At 39.8% G+C, this 20,820-nt stretch overlaps 1 long non-coding RNA gene across 1 annotated transcript; it reads left to right on the top strand.

Moving 5' to 3' along the window:
• The first annotated feature begins 3,393 nt into the window (after positions 1-3,393).
• LOC121136647 lies at positions 3,394-9,061 on the top strand. Its single transcript, XR_005873690.1, has 3 exons — positions 3,394-3,497; positions 4,375-4,445; positions 8,879-9,061. It is a non-coding gene; the product is annotated as an uncharacterized LOC121136647 (long non-coding RNA).
• Positions 9,062-20,820: the final 11,759 nt, after the last annotated feature.

A 20,820-nucleotide genomic window follows, 5' to 3' on the forward strand; every position in this document is an offset into this window, starting at 1 on the left:
TAGCTGAATGAAGAAGGCCTTCATCATTAAGCCTGCATAAACTAAAAGCCTGACTATTACATCACTAGGCAAATATAGAAACAAAATGATGCTATCTTTTTAATAATCCCATGATTGCCACAATGGTTTCAGCAACATTGATTGAATAGCCCTTCTCTCCAATCCAGAGAAATCTCTAGGAATGTCAGTAACACTTTTCTTCACAATTCTTCACAATACTTGTGGTGATGACCACTGTGTCTCAGAGACCATGTCTTTCTTCTTTTGTCATCTACTGGCTTGTTATCTAAACCATGACCATTTTATAGGTGAATTGTCCTTTTACCTTGTGTAGGGATATTTTGAGATGCCTACAGGAAGGCTTGACACTTAGTAGTCAACTCACCTGCCAGCAGTAATGCAGAAGCTAGTTCAGAAGTCACTGTGTGTGTGTGTGTGTGTGTGTGTGTGTGTGTGTGTGTGTGTGTGTGTGCGAACACACATATTTACCTCACAGCACACATGTATGGGTCAAAGGACAACTCCTGGGAGTCAGTTGTTTCCTTCTTTCACAGGTTCTGGGAACAAACTGAGGTCATAAAGCATGTTAAAAACTTCTGAGCCATCTTGCCAGGTTTACTTTACTTTTCGTAGATCCTAGCACTTAGGAGGCTGAGAAAAGCAACTGAAAGTTTGAGGTCAGTCTGGGATGTGGATAGCAAGAAACCTCATTTCAAAAAATGGTAAGGTTTAGGAATGGCACACAAGAGTCTGCTATAACCAGGCGGTGGTGGTTCATGCCTTTAATCCCAGCACTTGGGAGGCAGAGGCAGGTGGATCTCCATGAGTTCAAGACCAGCCTGGTGTACAAAAGCTAGTTCAAGGATAGCCTCCAAAGCCACAGAGAAACCCTATATCGAACCCTCCCCCTCAAAAAGACTTTGCTGTGTGGATGGACTGAGGAAGGGTCATGCAGGGAAGCTGCTGACACTCAGTTCTGAATGAGGCAGAGGGTCATTTGGAGCAAAGAACTGACCAGGCTTTCTTAGACATCAGCATACATAGACCAACTCTGTAGCCACGTGGACTAGCTATCTGGTGCTCCTTTTTGCTGCTATGTTCTGTGTTTTGACTGAACCTTACACGATGGTCAAGAATGAAATCAAAGACTGGAGCAAAGACGGTCTAAGAGAACCAAAATAAAGCCTAGTTCAAGTGACGCCATTCATCACTCTCTCAGGGCCAGAACTGACATTCTGATTCTTTCCTTAAATAATAATGCCCAACTTAGAAAAATATATATCAATGCCCAAACTGCGAGGGCTGGGGGATGAGGGAGATTTTCATCCCATCTGAGAGTTATTTAAAGTCGTTGAGATAATAAACCCTTCATTCTCATAACAAGAGTGAGATAATGAGATGTTAATCCTTCCAAGATTTAATAGATTTATTATTCTAATGAGCTACACCCGACAGCTTTGAACTGTACGTAAAAGCATATTAATCTTTTGACAGATGTTGAGGGTTTTTTGTCACTTGGTCTGGGTGTGTGATTAGAGAATTATAGCTGAAGTTTCTCATTAGAGTTTTCCTTATGGCATAGCGGAATATTGAGGATGGCTCTCTCTGTCATCCTGAATTTATTGAATTCAACTATGGGAATAAAACTTTGCACAGCAGAAATATGAGGAACAATGATGGAGGAGATTAAGTTCTGTGCAGGTTCAGTGATAAACAGAATTAAACAGAAACAGTAGAGGTTCATATCTGCTGTGCATTGTGATTCAGTCTCATAAATTTAACAGCCTTGATCATTTAACAAATACATTCTGAACACCAGATTTTTGCCAGGCACAGTGCTAGTGCCAGGAATGAAGAGCAATCAGGTTATGGGTCTGCCTTGGAAGATCTCAGCACAAAGGGCACTTCTGGGAGAACCAACTACTGATTTCTGGCTAGACAAGGGGAAAATGAGCACCAGGCCTGCTGGACAAAAAGGCTCGGTGTAGTGGAGAATGATTGTGGCTGAGATATAAGAATGAGTAGGGGACCAGCAATTGGTGGCTGCTAGGAGAGGAAGAGTCAGTTTACAGATGCAGCCCATGAGAGGCTACCCATGCTGTGGTAGGTGGCCCTATATCCATGTGTATACTAGTCTCACTTAGTGAACTCAGTGAGATTTTAAAAAGTTTACATGAAATTGGGGAGGGAACGTGGACATTGGGGGATAGAATGAAGATGGAGGTTTTGAAAAACATGTGAAATTTGCAGTTACAAAATCTGTAATATACTGGGCATGTAGTACACACCTGAAAATCCTAGCACTTGGGTGGTAGAGGCACGAGGATGGGGGACTAAAATCCAGCTTAGGCTACATGAGATTCTGCATGGATACAATAACAATAGTGAAAAATTATAATAATTTTAAAGCTAGATGTGATAGTTCACACGTGTAATGTCATCACTCAGACAACTGTGCCATGAGGACTGCACTTTGGAGGGCAATTTGAGCTACAAAGGGGACTAGATGGCTTACCTAAACTTATCTCAAAATGTGTAAGCCAAACCTAAATGATTGTCGCCAAAATAGTATTTATTTATACAAGGACCACTACATGCTTGTTTTCTCTACCATGTCATGTAAGGTGATAACAATAAATAATGCTATGCTGCACTCACCTTTGAATATTGTCACTCAGAATAGTCCCTATCATTTATTGTACTAATAGACATTTATATAATAAATCCAGAGGAATAGAGAGAGGAAGAAGGAGAAAAGGAGGCACAAATTGATCTAAGGAGTGGTAGAGACTAAGGAGCCTTCAACAGAAAGCACTGATGGTAGGTGGACATTGGTGATGTTCCCTACAGTTGGTTATTGGTGATGTATACATCTGCAGTACATGGGCAAATAAACTAAGCAGAGTGTCATGAAACAAGCATTAGGTTTACTATACTTCAGCATCAGATCCTGAAATGTCCTTTTCTACTTTATTTCATTTTGCATAATTTAAAAACAAATTACCTAACACTATGACAGTATTGAAAAATACAACACAATACATCAATACAGTGAGGATATGTGGCTGACAGCTTGACAAGAGAGAGAAAGAAAACTCACGGGCCATGAGATGGTAAAGGAACTGAAAAATATTAGGAACATTGATTGTGGTTTTTAAGTCACCAAAAACTGCTATGGGTCATGAAGAAGAGAAAGACAGTGATCCAGAGCCAGAAACTTGAGGATATGGGGGAAGTGACCAGGAAGGGAGCAGGTAACAATGCTAGGAGAGAGGATGAGTTCTACAGGTTATAGAATGTTTCAGATGAATTAGAAATCTGAATTAGTTGTTTTTTCTTGTTGCTATGACGAAATACCTGACAAAAGAACTTTAAAGAAGGAGGGGTTTATTTTGGTTCGTGGTTTGAGGGCACTGTCTATCACGTCAGAGGACTCACCATGGAAATATCTTGAGACAGATGGTCACATTGCTTTCCCAGTCAGGAGTCAGAAAGAGGTGAAAACTGATGCTCAGCTCTCCCCCTTTTATTCAGTCTAGGACTGCAGACATGCAATGACACTGTATTTAGGGTCAGACTTTTCATTAAATTAACCCAATTTAGAAACAATTTATGCTTCTCATAGGTGATGCTAAGTCTATGTCAAGTTGACAATTGATATTAAATATCACAGGATCTTCTGTGAGCAGGAAGATTGTGTGTGACAAACCATGAAGAGCAAGAGGGGAACTCTCCTATGTTGTGGGAGAAACAAGATTCACACTTTAGATGGTTTCAGGGGCCATGGAAAGTTAGGGCATCATCACAGAGAGGGTGAAACCTCACTTGAATTGAAGACTGAAGTCTACACCTTGTTATCAAAGTAGATAGAAGTGGTCCAAGAAGTGAAATAGCTCTTTAGAAAGGACAGAGCTAAGAACCAGATTTGTAAGTAGAGAGTATAAAGGGCTTCCATACTGTGGTGGAGGCATGCTAGACTAGCATGTATCTAATTTATTTTCCGTAGTAAAAGCTCTTAGACAAAAATCAACAAGAGGGAACTTGTTCTGGATTCAGTGCAACGGAGTCAAGATGGCAGGAATTTAAACCATTGGCTACATCATCTTGTATCATGGAGGCAGAGAGTAATAAATAGATGCTAACATTCAGCCCACTGTCTCTGATTAAACAGTCTAGTATCCTACATAGGGAAAGCTGCCAATCACTGTGAGTGGGTCTTCCCACCTCAATTAATATAATCAAGACAATCCTCCACAGGCATGTCCACAGGCCTATCTTCCATGTGATTCTAGATTTTGTCAAGTTGATAATTACTACTAGCTGTCACACCAGTTCTAAGGTCTTTGTTTCCTTTCTTCTTCCTGGGTATTTTAGGAACTTGTGAGCCTGAAGGAAGATTTCTTCTCCAGGAGCATGACATCTGCACAAGTGCTTCACCTTAAAAGGTCTGCCTCCTACTATGAGAGAGGACCAGAGTCCTTGTTCACAGCCGTGTTCCAGCAGGGTAACAGGTTCAGAGAAGGAATTCCTGCATTATGAGGCAGATAATTGGGTTGTCTTTGGTGGTTTGTCCAAAGCTACTCAAACATTTGTCATTGGTTATTCTACCAAAGACTCACTGCGCAACATTCAACAAGGGTGAAAATTGTGCCACCAAGAAATCTTCCGAGAGGAAGTGAGATCTGAACTGGGTCTTGTCAGTGGCTTAGAACAAACTGAAAGCTTTAATACATTAGTGTGCCAGCATTAAGATTAAAGTGGCAAGCTAACTTTAGAATGCTTTTTAAAGTATAGTCTATTCTAGAATACGAAGTATAAGGTAGACAAATGGCTTGATGGGTGAAGTCTTGCCATGTAAGCATGAAAACTTGAGCTTGGATTCCCAGAACCCTTGAAAATTGAGAGGTGTAGCATCAATATGTGATCACAGTGCTCCTAATGCAAGATGGATGAGGTTTAGGGAGGAAGAGAATCCCCAGAAATTCATGGGGCAACTAGCGTTCACACAGTGACAAAACAATAAAGAATGTTTACTCAAACCATGTGGAAGGCAAAGACTGACACCCAAAATTGTCCTTCACATACACACACACCATATGTGAGCATGTGCATACCTACACTCACACACACAAACAGGCACACATGGTTATACACATATCACAATACATATATACATAAAGAAAATATGATCCAGTTTGGAAACACACCATTTTCTGAAAGAAGATGTGAGCACGTGCATACCTACACTCACACACACAAACAGGCACACATGGTTATACACATATCACAATACATATATACATAAAGAAAATATGATCCAGTTTGGAAACACACCATTTTCTGAAAGAAGATGCATGATGGATGACTAATGTCAGAGTTCTCCATGGAGTATTATCACTATGTAGAGGAAAAGGTGGTTTATGACAGTCTCCATCAAGAGGCTCTGTTAAACTTTTCCTGGGGTTGGTTGTGGTGGATAGCTTCAAAGTCTGTTCAAGGAACTAGTGACTGACCAAAGGAATGATTCGATTTATTGGGGTTATTTACAGAAATGTGGAGGATCCCCAAACAGTAGCCTCACCACAAAGTCCTACCCCCCTCATGAGTGATGGCCTCATGGAAGCTGCATCACAGAGTCCCCTTCCATTAATATCCCACTTTCTATATACTCTAGCATTTCCTAAAACTGCCGAGGAAGGGCAGGAGGGAAAGTAACTGCTGTACTACTCACCTAACTTCTTCTAGTGAGTATTAACAGCTCCATTACTATCACCATGGATCTAGCTATCAGTTTTTGTTCAGTTATAGCTAACATCTATTGTTCAGTTAGTTGCCATGGTTACCAAAGTGAGGCAGTCTTTCTCCAAAATGGCAAAGGGTTATCATGCCATACTTAAAGCAAAAAAAACAAAAACAAAAAACAAAAAACAAAAAAAAACACAGGCAACTCTGATGTTGCTTTCTTGAGGAACTTAAGTTGTCACAGTCTCCTTCTATGCTTCAGCACCCTCATCTGTACAACAGAGGTCCTCTATTCCAACACCATGGCACATTTAATATCAGAAGTCTAATGTCTTTTATGTTATAAAATACTTTATCTGGGGCCAGTGGGATGGCTCAGAGGACAAATGTGCTTGCTGCTGTAGGAAATAAATTATAAATTATTTGCGTCCATTTATGGAGAGAGCTTGCTTAGAGCTCATCAAAGAGTCACAGATAAACAGGACATTCTTGGCCACTGTCCCCTAGTCTAAGACTGGTTGGTGCCTGCTTGTCTTAGAACTTCTCTGAGAGTTGGAAAGTTGTAGGCAGGTTGTCTTGTGGGTGAACCACAATCAGAAAAGGGGGCAGTCTCAAGGCCCAGAGTGTTCATTAGATAAGGCTTTGCACCTGGAATCAATAGGATGACGGGATTGAGAACAGGGTACTCTCTGAAGTACCAGACTATCGGGAAAAGAGAGCAGGAATTTCTTACAGCTAGGGCCTTTAGAAATCACTGTCTTGTGTCAGGTCATCATGCCAGCCATTTTTGTCCCTCTTCTGTGCTGTGTTTTTGCAGAATGATATAGTAAAAACTGCTATCTTTTCACTGGTCTTTTCAATGTGATTATAGAAAAAGGGTTTTGTTTTCAACACCTCCAGACATGATGAACTGAGGTCAATTTTTGGTGTCCACGGGGTGGAAGAGGTGGTGGTAGAGAACTTTCTTCTCCAAGTTGTCCTCTTGACTTTTACACATGTGCTATGGCATGTATGTGTGGTGTGTGTGTGTGTGTAATTATCTACAAACAAATGTATAACACAAAATAAAAATATTTATGGGGTCAGGTCATTAAACTCATCGTAATATTGATATAATAAAGTATCCTTGAAAACATTGATTTATTCATCTCTGACTACATAGCAGAATAGTAAACTACATTATCAGTAACATTAATAATGAATCAAAACTCATTCTTTAAAAAAATCCTTATTGGGGTCGAGTAGATTGCTCAGTATCTAAAGTTTGCCAAGCCCAAGGCTCAATAGATTCCCTAGGCCTCCTCACTGACAACCCAGATTCAGGGGGTCTTGATCAGTCCCATGCTGGATTCCCAGGCTGATGCCTGGGATTCAAGAGTTAACCTTTGTCTGGTCAGCTGTTTCTGGGGGGTTAAACCAGCCCAGTCTTAATCCCTTTGATCATCAGTCCTCCCTCTCTGTTACTGGCTTTCTTGAGTTCAGCTCAGTACTTAACCAAGGGAGTCTGCCTCTTCTTCAATCAGCCACTAAATGAAGTTTCTGTTTCCCAGACTTTCTGGCCATAGGATTGTAGGCTGCCACTCCCCAGATCTATGTCTAAAATCCATATATGAGAGAGTACATGTCATGTTTCTCTTTTTGTGACTGGGTTACCTCACTCAGGACCCAAGTATACACACGGACTTTGGACTCCCATAGAACAATGTGAGGTGCACTCTCACCCTGAACTCTTGGGGAAGGGTCTAGGCCCTGCCCTATATGAAATGACAGACTATGGACACCCCCATGGAGGGCCTCACCCTCCCTGGGGGAATGAGGGGATAATGGGGGGGTTGGGGGAAGGGCACGGGAGGAGGGGAGGGAATGGGAGAGGGACCTGGAACTGACTTGTGAAGCAACCTCGTTCTTATCTAAATTTAAACTGGAAAATAAAATATAAAAAAAATAAAGTTTGCCTAGCAACTATGAGGATTTGAGTTAAGATTCCCCAAATCACTGAGCTGAACTCCTGGAATCCAGTTGCAGAGAGGGAGGAGTGATGAGCAAAGGGGTCAATATCAGGCTGGGGAAACCCACAGAAAGAGCTGACTTGAACAAGGGGTAGCTCATGGACCCCAGACTGACAGCTGGGAAACCAGCAGAGGACTGAACCAGGCCCCCTGAATGTGGGTGCCAGTTAGGAGGCCTGGGCAATCTATGGGGCCTCTGGTAGCAGATCAGTATTTATCCCTAGTGTATGAATGGACTTTGGGAGCCCACTTCCCATAGAGGGATACTTTCTCAGCCTAGACAAATGGGAGAGGGCCTTGCTCCAAATGATATGACAGACTTTGAAGATCCCCCATTAAAGGACTCACCCTCCCTGGGGAGCAGAAAGGGGATGAGATGGGGGGCTAGTGGGAGTAATGTGAGGATGGGATGGAGAGAGAACTGGGCTTTATATGTAAAATAATGTTGTTTCTAATTTAAATTTTAAAAAATAAAAAAGATTCCCCAAATCTATGCACCTTTAAGTCTAGTGTTCCTTTGGGTATGTGGGGGACAGAAGCAGGAGGAATTCCAGAGGATCACAGGTCAGCCTGCCATACACTGTGCCAAATGTCTCAAGCAAGGAAGAAAGTGAGAACCAACAGAGTTATCCTCTGATCTCCACAGGCTGGTGCTTGTACACACACACACACACACACACACACACACACACACACACACACACACACACACACACACGGGAAGGATGCCCAGCTGTGCATATACAAGTACACAGATCACACACACACATCGTACACACATTATCTACACATGCACATGTATGCACATAGAAGAATGTATGACTATGCCTACATAAGCACACAGAACATACACACACACACACTCACACACACATTTTTGGAAAGCCATGCTAAAGCGGAAGAAACTTTTTTTCAAATTTTAAACTAGAGGGATAGATGTACTTGTTAGAGATGAGTTCCCCTTTTAAAACTGATATGCCTAGAGAATGGTTAAATGATAACTATAGGAAGAGGAAATAGTCTCAGGGGTTTTAAAAAAAGCCAGCACTGAGCTGCAGTCCTGCATGGAAGCAGGAGGGGAGATGATGTATTTGTCTTCTCACCACTCTGTTCCTCTTTCCTGACAGCTCATTTATCCAAGGACCTCTCTCATGCTGAGCTTTGTAAATGACCAGCTTCGTGCAGTTTGCTAGAAAGAGGTAAAATGCAATTTCTGATCTTTCAGGAAAATATTTTCCTGTAATGGAGTGATTGAGTACAAGGTACTACTGATAAGGTTTCTAATAACCTCCTAGAGATTAGAGAGAAAACTGAACAGAAAGCGCGCTATCTCTAAGTTTAAATGTGCGTGGCTAAAACTGAAGGAAGTTGGGCATGGCAGAAGCGTAAAACACCTTTTTGCGTTATGTTCATCTGTTGTTACTTATCATCAGGAATCAGCTATAATTCCTTTCTCTGAGACAGGAACCAAGTTTTTAATGTGAAGCTACAGATAACACTAGTTGATCTAGTCATCTGTTCCCCAGTCATTCTGCATGGTCTAAAATAATGCGTAGAAAATAGAAACCCAGATCTTTGTAGTTGTAATGATTATAAAAGAAAAATGTGTGTAAAACCACCACTTCAAGGCTATTGTCCAGCAGCTTCTCAGAGTTGGTGCATTTTCCCCAGGAATGAAGAGGAGGCTCATGAGTCTCAGGCTGTAAAAGCCTTCACTCTCTGTGGAAGCCGAACTTAGATTATTCACTATAACTTCCCCTTTGAAGCCTCCTCAATGCCCACTCCACTACCTCCTCCCTAGGCTACAGAAGCAGTAAATATCTACTGGGGACAGAGACTGACCAGCAGAGCTGCTAAGAGGAGAGTCTCAGACCTGCAGAGAGCTCTGGAGTTGCTACTTTTCTGAGTCATCACTGTGTTAGGTTGGGCTTCCAGTAACGTAGCATCTTTGAGTAGTTGCTGTTTGTGTAAATGAGGACCTGAAGGAGGCTGAGTAGTGAAAATCCTTTGGTCTGCCTTGGTAACACAGAAGGAAAATATCTGCAGGACATACATAGAACTACATATAGGACTGTAACTGAGAAGAGGGTCCAGTAGTGAGTGTCTTTGAAAGACCTTCATTCTGTGTGCACACTACCCTGATGTATCCCATCTTGCTTTTGTGGTATGAGGGGGGTTTGAAACTCAGCTATCTGTGCACTGTCTCTGATTGTTAACTGTTGGCATGACTACCTGAAATAAACTACAGACGATTCTCAACCCACTGTGGGGTTATATACTGATAACACCATTATAAACTAAGCACATTTTACCACCAAAGAACATTTATGAAACTCACATGAACACAATTTGACTCCAAAGTACATTTACACCACTAATGCGTTGCTCATCCTAAGTGCTTGCAGGATACTTGCATTAGCCTAGAGCTGAGCACCTTACTTTGTCATAAAGTCCTGCAATTCTCATGGGATTTTTGGAATGCTGTATTGAAAATGGAGTTCAGAATGGGTTTATGAGTCCATTTTTTCATCATGAGAAAGTTGAAAAAGCTTTTAAATTTTTTACTTTTTGTGTATGTGTGTTTGCGTGCCTGTATGAGTTTGTGTGCATCCTGTGTGTACTGGGTACCAGAGGAGATCAGAAGACTGCATAAGATCCCCTGGAACTGGAGAAGAGAATGGTTGTGAGTCACCATTTGAGTGCTGGGATCAGGCCCCAGATCCCCTGTGAGAGCAGAAGTACTACTAACTACTGAGCTATCTCGAATTCCAAGCTGAAAATCTGTAAGTCAAACTGCAGAGTTATCCTTAACAAGGTTGCTGGGCTACTTTGGAGAATACTCAGTAGACAGAACCTACCATGTAAGCATGAGGACTGGGGTTTGGATCCAAAGCCCCCATATAAAAGCTAGGCAGCCATGATAGCCACCTGTAAGCCCAGTGCATAGTAGGTGGAGACAGGGGTTTGCCTGGTAAACTAGACTAGCTGAAGTGGTGAACTTCGGGTTCAGCAAGAGAGCCTGACTTTGTTAGTAAAGTGGAGAGTAATCCGAGAGGGCAGTCAGTGTCAGTCTCTGGCCTCCACAAGCATATGTACACATATGTACTTATCCCAGCACAAATGTGCACCCACACACGTGTGTGCTCACATTCAAACACATGTTCACACTACATATAAATACACATGCAAAACAAGTAAATAAAAGAAAATGAAAGGGAGATGATTTGGCTAATGAAACATGAGACTTGTCACAGCTGAGTGACTCAGAGACTATTGACTCTGTGGTTTATTCTAGAAGTCCTGGACACTGCTGCTGGGTTTGTTTGCTTCATTTAGGAAACTGATGAATTTCATGTTTTGGAAACCTGTGTGTCTGTATCAAGTTAGTATTTGGGGTTGCTATATTGGAACTATGGAAGCAACATTCTGCCTTACCTTGTTATGAATGCTTCCCATTGAAGTTCTAATTTTGATTTCCTCTTTAACCCAGTAATTAATTAAACACATGATCTTAACATCCGGACATATGGATTTTCTTTAGAGTAGCATTCTGTTGCTCTTGTCTCCTTTGATTGAATTTGTGCAGTGAATGTAGCCTCTTTGATTTTTGCTTTTGGAATTTGCTAAGATTTCCTTGGTGGATTAACACGCGATTGCTTCTGTCAAAGCTTCATGTGTGTTTGAAAAGAAAGTGCTTTTTATGCTAGAGAAATTTCCACATATGAATGGATGCTATAATAAGTTTTTCAAGTCTCATTTTTTTAAGCATCATCTACTTTCCTCTAGTTCTGCTAACTAATCTTTGATAAGGTATATGTAAATCTACTTTCATGCTTTTGGGTAACCATTTCTTCTTAATTTCCGTAATATTTTTATTTTTGTGTGATACTGTACCATATACTTACATTGAACAGCTACTTTTTCTTATATATGTGTGTGTGCATGTGCAAGTATTCAAATGTATGTTGTATACATATGAATGCATAAGTATGTGGAGGCCAGAGGATAACCAAGGTTGTCATTCCGCAGATTCCATACACCAAATTAGCTATGCAAGTAGGTCTAAGTAGGGCCAGTAGGCCCCAGGGATCCACCTGCTTCTGCCTCCTTAGTGCTGGGATTACAAGAACACTCTACCTCTCTTGGCTTATTTGACATGGATTCTTGTGGCTGAACTTAGGACTTCTTACTTGTAGGGCAAGAGTTTTACCAACTGAGTCAGTTCCCCTAGCTAGCCCCACCTATATTTACTTTTGAATAAGTAAAAATGTTTTTCTTAGTGGCTAACTATCTTTATAATTTCACAAGCAGTCTACAAGGATCCCACCTTTTCCCAAGTCCTTGTTAACACTTGTTATTTTATTTTTTGTCTATAATCATCTGTATTTGTTACCTTTCTGTGGCCATGATAAAATGCCTTGGCCAAATTCAACACAGAGGAGACAAAGGTTATTTTTGCTTGTTGTTCAAGAGTGATAGATTCCATCATGGTGGGGAAAGCATGACAACAGTTAGTGAAGGCAAGGTCACAAAATCAGAAGCCAACTGAACACATTTTCATGCACACAGGAAGCAAGTGGGGCTGGTTCTTAACACCTCAAAAACCTGTTCCCAGAGACACACTTCCTCCAACAGGCCTGAGCTTCCTACAGGTCCTAGAAACTCTCAACAGCACCATTATCTGGAGACCACACACTCAGATACATGAGCCAATGGGAGTGTTTCTCAGTCCAAACACCACAGTGTGCTATCTTAGTAGATGTCAAGGAATCTCATTGTGATTAGGTGGTTTAATCATAGTTTCTTGGCTATTTGTATCTTCTTTGTAGAAAAACTTATTCAAGACCCTCACGGTTTTCAGTCCAAGTGGTCTTCACTGGTTAGGTGAGTTGGTAGTAGTTTCTTGGATATTTGTATCTTCTTTGTAGAAAAACTTATTCAAGATCCTCACTTATTTCCAGTTATTTCTCTTTTGCTTTTGGTAGCAGCTCATTATGTGTTCTATATATTAAATACTTATCAGATATTTGATTTTTTGTTTCATAGGATGTGTTTCATCTTCTTGATAATTCTCTTTATTTCCCCACACTTTTAGTTCTGATGTAGTCTAGTGATGTCCAGTTTTGCTTCTGTTGTACCTGTTTTGGTATTTTGTCTACAAATGCAGTCAAACTTAAGGCCAAGGACACTGAAACATTATTTGCTTGCAGGAGTTTCATGAGAATATCTTTTCTTCCTCACACCTCTTCTCTGTCTCTGTCTGTCTGTGTCTGTGTCTGTGTCTGTGTGTGTGTGTGTGGGCATACAAATGGTATGTGTGTATGTAGGTAAGAGCACAACCTCATTATTGGTCCTTGCCTTATACCTCACTTAAGGCAGTGTCTTTGTTTTGATACTGTGCATTCTGGGCTAGCTGGCCTATGGGCTTCCTGGTATTTTTCTGTCTTTATGTCCATCTTTGAATAGAAGCACTTGGATTACAGATGTATGCAGTCATGCTCAGGTTTGTGACTTCTGTGATTTGAATTCAGATCCTCATATTTGTGTATAAGTTTTCTCAACACCTTAGTTAATTTTACATGTGTGATGTGATAAGAGGGTTCCAATTTCATACTTTTTTCATGTGATTATTCAAGTGTTCCAAAGCATGTAGAAGAGATCATTTCCCTCCATTCTATGGACTAGGGTAACTTGTCTAAAATTAAGTGACTATGGATGCATGCTTTTATTCATAGACTCTCAATTCTGTCTTATCAGATTTGTTTATCTCTCCTAATGATTATGGCTTTGTAGTGAGTTCAAATTTGAGAAGGTAAGGTCTTCCAAGTTTGGTCTTTAAAATAATTAATTAAAAACATTTTATTCAATACCAAGGTTACATTGTAGCCTTGTGAAATACAGCAAATACCTTCAAGTTCATGTTTTCAAATTCCTGACATGTTATTCTTTGAAGTTTGGGAACAATAAACTTGTATTTCTTGGAACTTTCAGAAATTGGAAAATTATGATTACTTAAAGCACACTTCTAACACTAGTTGGACAGATAAACTCATTTTTAAAGAATAAAATTTGCTAATGTTAGTAGTGTACACAAAGAAATATAACCTCAAAACAAATTTAATTTTTATCATGTTATCTGTGCTCTTTGGAATTCCTTGTTTTTTATGAATTTGAAGATTGACTTTTTTATGATGATGTTTCCTACAAGTTGAAATGTTCCTCTTTAGTTTCCTAAGGTTCAGGAATTTCTAAATGAAAGAATTCTATCCTAGAGAGAGTGTAATACAGAGGTGGTAAACAACTCATAAGTCTCAAGAATTCTCTGAAACTTACAAGATTCAGGAGGACCCTCCATGTCCACGTAAGGATTGCTAAGAACAGGAAGCTCTCTTACTTGGCAACAATAACTACATGAAGTTCCAGGACTGCAGCTTTGATTAATCAGAACTCAAGGTGGGATTAGTTATTCAGTGATATCGCTACCTTTGGTCATTTCTGTAAGCAACCCCCATTTATGTTCCTATAATTAATCCAAGTAAATTCATTGGTTTACCGGGATGGGCTTGGTTGGAAAGGTTTACTTGGTTGCTCATCAGTCCCTTAAGAAGGGCAAATACTTGTTAGTTCATGTCTCCCAGAAAAAGTCACACAACATTTTGGAAAATGTCTTAGCTTCATTGATATTGTAATAAAAAAGCTTGCAAAGCAACTAAAAGAAGAAAAAAATTCCCTTTTAATTCCAGGCTTCAGTCCATTATTGTGGGAAGTCAAAGCAGCAGGAACTTGAAGTAGATAATCACATTACTTCCATTGTCAAGATCAGGGAACAATGAATCCATGCATTAATGTTAGTAGTCAGTTTGCTTTCTTTACTCTTACACAGTCTAGAATTCACTTTCTGGGGAATGATGCCATCCACAGTTGGTGGATCTTAACATCTCAATTAAAGCAGTAAATATTATTCCTGACAAACATGCCCACAGGAGAGTTTAAACTAGACAAGTGAGACTCATTTTTTAGGTGAGTCCACTGTATGTCAAGTTGACAGTCAGATCTAATCCCACTGTAAGGGCTGTATTGAATGTGCAGACTTTATCTAGCATGAATTTCTTACCAATACTAAGTATCCCTACCTATAAATATGGATGTATTTTCATTTTGTGTCTGTATATGATGTTACATGTGAATGTGTGTGAGAGAATTTATGCATGTATGTAGACCAGGGGAAGATATTGAGTGTCCTGTCCTACCACTATCCATATTATTTCCTTGAGAAAGGGTCTCTAGTTGAGTCTGGAGATAGATTGCTGCACCACAAAGGCCAGCAATTTTCTGCATCTACTCAAACTGTCCCTGGAAATTCTGGCATAGTAAGCATATGTGCATCCACACCTGGATTGTTACAGGGGTTCTTGATATTGAACACATATGATCATGCTTGCCCACTTGACCATCACCCTAGCCCCATCTCTTCATTTTTTAGCACTATTCATGATACCAGATGTATGTAATCAATATAAATGCTCGCCAGTAGATAAAGAGAATGTAACATTTATACACGATGAACTCTTCTCAGCCACAAAAAGAAAATAATATTACCATTGGTGACAACATGATGGGTCTGGAGGAGCTGCATTAACTAAAATAAGCCAGGCACATAAAGACAAATACTACACAACTGCATATGCTTGTGGAATTTTTAAAACATTCATCTCACAGAGTAGAGAGTTAAATAGTTGTAATCAAAGGCTGGGGAGGCAAGGGGAAGAAGATGGGAAGAGGTTAATTGGTAGGTAAGATGAGATAAGAGTATTCTTATAGTAGTTAGAGATGTGAATTTTATTTCTTTTTTTGTGAATTTTATTTCTTATTTAATATTATTAATAATAAAATTATTATAGTAAGTGAGTCATAAAAGACATTCTGATTCTTTATTTCACAATAGGGTGACCACAGAAAATAGAAACATTGCCAATGGGTAATCAGGGTCAGAGCCTGGTCCCTGGCAATGATAAGCTAGGTGAGGCCACTAGTCAACCAACCAATTAAAGAAAAAAATAGTCAAAAACAGAGAAAGGAGATTTATTCAGTATGGTCACACCAGGAAGAGGGACAAAGAGGTCCAGTGACACCCTTTTCAAATTTGTATTTGTGGTACTGTCATGATGCTTAGGCTTAAACACAAGTCAAGAACTATGATGCTGTGATTAGCTGCTCAGTCCTGGTCAAGGTGTGGTTCTTTCTGTTACCTTCAGTGTTTTCTGTGAGGCAGTCTGAGAAGCTCTCAGCACTGTATGGAGTCTTCCTAGAAGACAAGCTTCTTTTCTGGCTGGTACAGGCTTCAGCCTCCTTTTTCTTCTCCCAGCATGAGACTCCTGGGACATTTCTTGGGGACAACTATTTACATAATCTGATAATCAAAAGGAGGGACACAAGGGTGTCTTTCGAATAGTTTTCTTCCTGCCAGGACAGTTAAGAGTACATTAAATGTTTCAAGTAGCTTGGGGAGTATTTAGGTTTTAAGTTCTTTCAACAATGTTTTGGAGCTTCACTTTTGTGTCTTTATTCTGCGGAAGTTATTCTCTGAGCTGCTGTTGGGAACAGGCTGCTTCCTTTCTACCTTTTGGACTTCACACTGTGCCTGCACAGACCTGCATCTGGGTTGTCGATTTGAGTGTCTTTTGGTTTCAGTCCACATTTTGGTGACTGAAAAACTAAGTTTGGGGTTATTTTGTCTTTTTATCTTTGCAGTTTCTATTTAAAGAATTTTGTCATTTAATTTTTATTTCTTCTTGTCTTTTAAACAGTTGGGTTTTTGTTGTTAGTTTTATTTTTTATTTTTTGACAAGGTCTCATGTATTCCAGGCTGGCCTTGGAACTCCTTAGGTAGCTAAAAATAATCCTAACTTCCTGATCTTTTGTTTCCACCCCCAGAAGAGTGCTGGGACTACAGGCATGTGCCATCACACCTGGTTTGTGGAGTGTTGGGGACACAGCCCAAGGATTTGTGTCTCTCATGCTAGGCAAGCACTGGGTTACTTTAAATGGGTTTAAAGAATAGATTAGGGAATCATTTGAAAATGATATGTTTGCTTGGTGATTTCCATTAAATTAGGGAATAAGCTAAATAAGTACTCCTGTGCGATTTTAATCCCTTTAGCCAGTGACTTTTGGGGCAGCAAGCCATGCCTTAGGGCTTGCCTGCCTATGTGACAACCTAAAAGCTGAAGGACAGGGTTGTGGGCATCTCTTCCTCTTGAGCTCTCTTGGGTGGTGTCAGAAGTGGGATTGAATCTGGCCTATAGTGTCCATGTAGCCCCAGGAGTCAAAATACCATGGGCATCACCACTGGTAAACCAAGGCCATGTGGTGATACACAGATGAATAGAAATGGGTTAATAACTAAAAGACAGTTACCCAATAAAAAGCCTATGCCATTCTAAGAGATACTAAGCCTCAGAGTCATTATTTCATTAAGTGGCTGCAGGACCCAGTGGGCAGATAGAAACCAGTCCAATGGGACTGAGATAGAGAAAATTCAACTTCTACAATTACCTCTATATTTTAATTTATGAGATAAACTGGAAGCTACATTCTTATCAGAAGGAAGCAAGAATTGTATCTTACTCTTTTCAATCTCTTATTTTCACCCATCCAAAATTTCTTTTTGATATATTAACTACATTGCATTGAGTTCCTTGAAGTTTGGCTTATAGGTCGTTGTGAGCCTGGGAACAGAACTCGGGTTATCTGTAGTATCTTTAGGAGAGTAACATGTGTTATTTTTGGTAGTTTCTGAAGTTATGGCTTAGAGGTTGCTTCATTGGGTCAGTTTTAGTTGTCATCTTGACACAATGGAGAAATATTTGAGAAGAGATGTAATGAGACTGGGTTGGGTTGGTCTGTGGGCATATCAGTGGAGAAGTGTTTCGGTTATTAATTAATGACATAGCTCACCACAGGCAACAGTATACGAGTGAAGGATGAGAGATAAGTGTCAAGCATGACATTCATTAACTGACTCTTCTCTTTGCTCTTTATTATGGATGCAAGGTCTCTAGCAGCCTCAGGCTCCTGCTTCTGGGACATCCCCACATGATGGACTGGAGATTGGAGTTTTGAAATAAAATAAACCCTTTTCCCACCAAGTTGTTTGTTTTTGTCAGAATATTTTATCACAGAGACTAGAAAGTAAGACAGTTGGTAAAGATACTTTAATTTTTTTATGTGCATATGCACATTACCACATTTGGTAGGACTCTGTGATATCCTTGTGGGAACAGGATATCAAATCCTGCTGCCAGGCCACTACACACCTCTCCACTTCTTTCTTGTGAAAAATGGTTTTTTAAATACATCTTAAAAGAAAAAATGATTAAGGAATTAATAATTAATAAATATTAATAGTAATTAATAACAGGGTAGCTTTGACATAGTTCTGTTTCTCATATCTGACAGCTTCACTGGCACCCTCCAGGCTAGCCAAGCTTGCCAATGCTCTTTTAACCCTACACTCTCTGGCTTATCCATTCATAGCTAGACATGTGTCTTCACCTAAAAACTTACTGGCTTTGCCACACTTTGGGTACCGAAGTGGGGCTTGATGCTTTGCTTCTAATACACATCTAAAAGCTTTTAAAAAGTTCATTTAAATATGGACATCTCTTAGGATCTAAATAAATGAAATAGTGAAAAAACATTACCAGATGCTACAGGAGTGCTGATGCCTGTGGAGGTCAAAGGAGGGATCCAAGTCCTCTGGAGCAGAGTTATGGGTGGTTGTGAGCTGCCTAATGTGGGTGATGGGAACCAACGCCAGTGTTCTTGAAGAGCAGCAAACACTCTTAAATGCCAAACCACCACTCCAGTCTGGGCCTTGTTATTCTTCTGTTCTATTTTTGATAAATGACATTATTAGATGATTCATGTGATTGGATGGGATTACAGGTTATGAGGTAACACTCTAGGTCATGGGGTGGTAGGAGAAATTAGGTTTTACTGTAAACAAAGATATAATCTTGCTTGTTAGAGTCCCTGAAAATATCAAGAAAGGAATACTGCCATACCTGAAAATCACAGAGACTTAGGCCTTAAAGAGGGCTCATTGCTATTATAGTGTTCTCTATGTAATACCAGAATGTGGGGGGCAGAGGCAGGTGAGTTTGAGGTCAGCCTGGTCTACAGACCTAGTTTTAGTATGTCCTGAGATACACAAAGAAACCCTGTCTTGAAAAACCAAAACCAAACTACCAAAGAACCAAATAAAAAAACAAAAAGGGGAATATTATCTCTGTGTCAGCAACTTTCCTAGCAATTGCTGGCTATGCTGGAATTCTTCATTCTCAATTGGAAGAGGCTTTAACCAGGCTCCTCTATTTCCCATGTCTCCTAGTTTTCCCTGTATCTCATTTTTCAGTTCAGTGGTAGGCTGCCGGCCTAGCATAAGGTCTAGTGTTCAATACCCAGAAACACCAAAACCAAAACTATACCCAGAAACTTCCTTGTAATGAAAACAATTCCAGCTGCTTCTTTTTTTTTGGTGTGGGAAGGCAAAGATGCAGAACCATACAACCTCAGCCAAAGTGATCTTGAGAGGCTTGTGGGGTCAAAGGTCTTCTAGAACATGATGGAACAGGTACTCCGCAACCTCAAGTTTAGACACAAGGGGTGCTGTCTATCGTTGCAGAACAGACCGAAATTTTCTATAAGATGTGTCTACAAAGTGCAGAGTCTTCCTTTGAGACTTTTAGGTGCACTCAGGCATCCCACTATAGCCTCTTTCGCAAGGATGCTTGGCTCTCTTTACCACCAGGCTCATCTAAAAGGTACATTTAAGCTTGCTGGTCAGTTTTCATTAAAGCTCTTTGTTTTTCCAAAGACCTAGAGTTATGACCTTGACTTCTGTTTGATGTAGCAAAGGCAGCCTTTGCCAGTGTGTCACAGTACTAGGTACTGCTGTTAGCTCTCTAAGACTGTGTCAGACTTGCACTCCAATGTCTGAACTTGCCTATTCACCTAATTCCCCCAGATTGGTTCTATTTGCTTATTTACTTATTAGACTCACTTTTGTTTTAATATTTGTGCATATGTGTATTTGAGTATGGTTTTATGCATATGAGTGCAGTGCCTGAGACCAGGAGAGGAAATTAAGTATTACATTATTATGCCACTGGATCATATTGTCTTAAATTTCTTGATTTAAAAAATTACTGCTTGAGTTGTTGACTCGAGGCATGAAAATTCATTCAGTGAATTTGGCTTAAGAGTAAGAGGGAATTTTCAACAATATCTTTCTTCAGTGACCCTAAACATACTTCTGTCATTTTGTACTACTAATTCATGCAGTGACATTCTTAGCATTGACAATTATTAGATTAAAATGTTGATCAACATTGACAAACCTTGAAGATACTATATATCCTACAGTATCAAATATTCTGCCAAAATTTCTTTACATAAAAATAATAAGGTGATATCTCATTGGTATATAACTTTTCTTTAATTTTCAATAAATGATAAAATATGTATCAGATAATTATTTAAATTTTATGATTTATTGTAGATAAATATTTGATTTGCATACCCATTGTATATAACAGTACAAATAAATCTTTCTTGGGCAAATGCAAAAGAATTTAAGGAGCCCTGGATCAGAGAAACTGGGGCCTAAGTGGCCATCACTGCCCCAGAGAAGCCTTCAGAATGCCCAGTCAGACATGGAATCAGAATATTGATTTCATTTCTCTGCCCAGAGCACTTTCTCATGTCTACACCAACAGAATGTAAAAGTTTGTGTCTCCCATGGGACACAGGGGGCTAAAACAATACTTTTCTTTCTTCTTTTGATGTTTTATTAAAAAAGAAACCTTCCCAAACTAAAGTTTTAATATAATATATATTGATTTGAAGCATTTCATGTCTCCTAGAAAACATATTGCTACCTTTTGAAGGGACAACTCTCACTGACATTTTGAGTCAGGGATATTTGGGTCATGGTGGATTTTTTTCTCTTGAGCGTCTGTACACTTATTTGAGATTTGAAGGTGTTCGTATCAATCTGATGTCTCCA

Source organism: Mesocricetus auratus, unplaced genomic scaffold (genome assembly GCF_017639785.1).
Source record: "Mesocricetus auratus isolate SY011 unplaced genomic scaffold, BCM_Maur_2.0 Super-Scaffold_100676, whole genome shotgun sequence".
In the NCBI taxonomy this organism is placed as follows: Eukaryota; Metazoa; Chordata; class Mammalia; order Rodentia; family Cricetidae; genus Mesocricetus; species Mesocricetus auratus.